Below are 2,377 nucleotides of genomic sequence, written 5' to 3'. Positions count from 1 at the left end.
ATTTGATTCAGCTGAGATTGACCCCTGTGAACAGCTGGACTGTGCAGAGTATGAGTGGTGTGGTAAGAAAGACGGTCTGTACAGTTGCTTTTCTGATGAGCATCCTCCTATACACGACAATGAGAGCTACGGTAAGCCAACAGSCTTTTAACCTTTTGTTTTTGATATGAAGAGAAGTATTGATAATCACAATGCAAAAATGACTTATATGCGGGTATTCTCCAAGTTTCAACAATGTCTTCTTTTGTCTGCATCAGTTGGTGCTTGCTTACTTCTACATGTTAGTTTATAAATCACTGTATGGCTTAGCACCAAATATATTAAAAGATCTTTTGGTATTGTGTCAACCTCTAGACCATTCAGTTCTTCTGGTTGTGGTCTACTCTGCATCCCCACAACCAGAACCAAACCAGAGCCAATCAGCTAGACTTCAGCCAGCTGTTTGGCCTTCATCTCAGCGTATCTTATGTTGCCTAGCAACTGTAGCAGCGTGCAGCACAGCGCAGCATAAAAAAAACCCTGAGTCTAAGTTAGTTTTTCAGCCATGCAGTACTCCTGATATCTGTATTATCCTTCCCTTTTAATAGAAAAGGTTGTTCCATTGTAAAAGAGAAAACCGTTATTTTGATTCTAAAATGTTCAAACGTGTATTGCACATTTCTACAAGGAATAAATATAAGCAAATTATTCATTTACAAATTTAACACTCCAAATCTCACATAAGACCTGACTGAATAATATTGGTGTTTAACTTCCTCTCATGGGGGAAAGCTAGTGGGACATTTTTAAAACAATGTGCTGTGACTTAGGYGTTCTCTCCCCATAAACTAGGGTTGCCACCCTTCCCATAATTGGCCTTTAAATGTAGCGTCCTGTATTGAACCGACACGGGATGCGATTTGTTCCATATTCTACAATTGTGCATGTGTAATATTAAAGAAATGGTCCCCGAGTACTTTATATAGTAGGCTGCCCCAGTCATTGTTTGACTCACGGTGTTGGTGTTGCGATATTGTGCCCAACTGCTTTCTGGGTAACACACTAATCGACATGCTGCCGCCGCAGCCCCGCCCCTTTCCCCCCACTTGACATATATAGGGACTGGTCCCTTATTTTAATTTATGAAAAGTGGCAACCCTACCATAAACCGAACCTGGAGCTGACAGCTGGTGATGGGAGCTGGCTGTTAGTGCAGCGGGAGCAGACATCTCCGAAAATGTCGGAGCAATATTGCAATTAGGTGATGCACTGATGAGCCAACAAGATATTTGAGACTTACAAAGCTACATTCTCACCTACAAATATTGTAAAAAATCATGCCACCCTAAATCTCAGTGGCTCTTAAAAATATACACATTTATTATTTTTTCAGAATCATAGAACAAAAACTACATTTTTACCACATGCGATGAATCTCTGGCAAGATTTTGATAAAAACTTTACATTTCAATCTGCTAGGAGCAGAAATGATTTTGTTCTTTCTTTGCAGACTTAAGAGTCTCCAATAGAAGTGTCAGAAATATCAGCAAATTTTTATTATACACTGAAAATATGTTTATTTTCTTGCCTCCATCGTATTTTCGAAACAGTGTTTTTGAGTGTTTGCTGCTTSATAACAGGTCTCCATGTCTCCAAAAGACTATACTTGCATATGAGAGATTATACTATTCAGGAATCCTTAATTAAGACATAGTGGCATACGTGACTAAATCCCAAACATTTTCTGTGCTTATTTGGTCTTTGTAGGACCACTTTACCCAATTTTTGGAAACACAACTCAACGAGCTCTCGATGGAAGCTCCCCTCGGATTATTCTACATCGACCTTTTGTGTATTTCGGACAACCGTACAGTCAGATTTACGTATGTAAAAATAGTCTAAATTAAATAAAAAAAACTTACTAATTTKACAGAAGTTGATAATAGTTTTTGCTTGTTTTCTTTAGGTGAACCATAATGGACATATAACTTTTAATAATCCATGCTGGATGAACAGTCCTCAAAGATTTCCAATGTATTCAACCTGGGACATAATCGCTCCATTCTGGACTAAATTTGACAACAGACAAACTGGTCTGGTCTACTACAAACAATATACAACTGGCAACATCCTCAACCAAGCAACAGAGGACATTAATAATTACTTCCCACAGTTTAACTTTACTGCAAGCTGGGTGTTTGTAGCAACTTGGCATGAAATGCCGTATTGGCTACAAGAGAATTCAGTAAGTGTTCTTCTCTTTGAAATGTATGACGGGGATGCTTTTATMTAAATACCATATAATAAAAGCAATACATTGTTTTTTTTTTCAGAAAACAACAGTCCAGGCTGTCTTGATCTCTGGAGGCCAATACTCCTTTGTGTTGATGAACTACGG

General features: G+C 38.4%; 1 long non-coding RNA gene across 1 annotated transcript; it reads left to right on the top strand.

The window, feature by feature from the left end:
* The first annotated feature begins 16 nt into the window (after positions 1–16).
* On the top strand, positions 17–2,377 carry LOC108167252 (uncharacterized). Its single transcript, XR_001777603.1, has 4 exons — positions 17–131; positions 1,747–1,862; positions 1,946–2,224; positions 2,313–2,377. It is a non-coding gene; the product is annotated as an uncharacterized LOC108167252 (long non-coding RNA).

This window comes from Poecilia reticulata, linkage group LG19 (assembly GCF_000633615.1).
Source record: "Poecilia reticulata strain Guanapo linkage group LG19, Guppy_female_1.0+MT, whole genome shotgun sequence".
Taxonomy (NCBI): Eukaryota; Metazoa; Chordata; class Actinopteri; order Cyprinodontiformes; family Poeciliidae; genus Poecilia; species Poecilia reticulata.
Note: the sequence above shows the minus strand (reverse complement) of the source record. Positions and strands in the feature narration are given on the sequence as shown.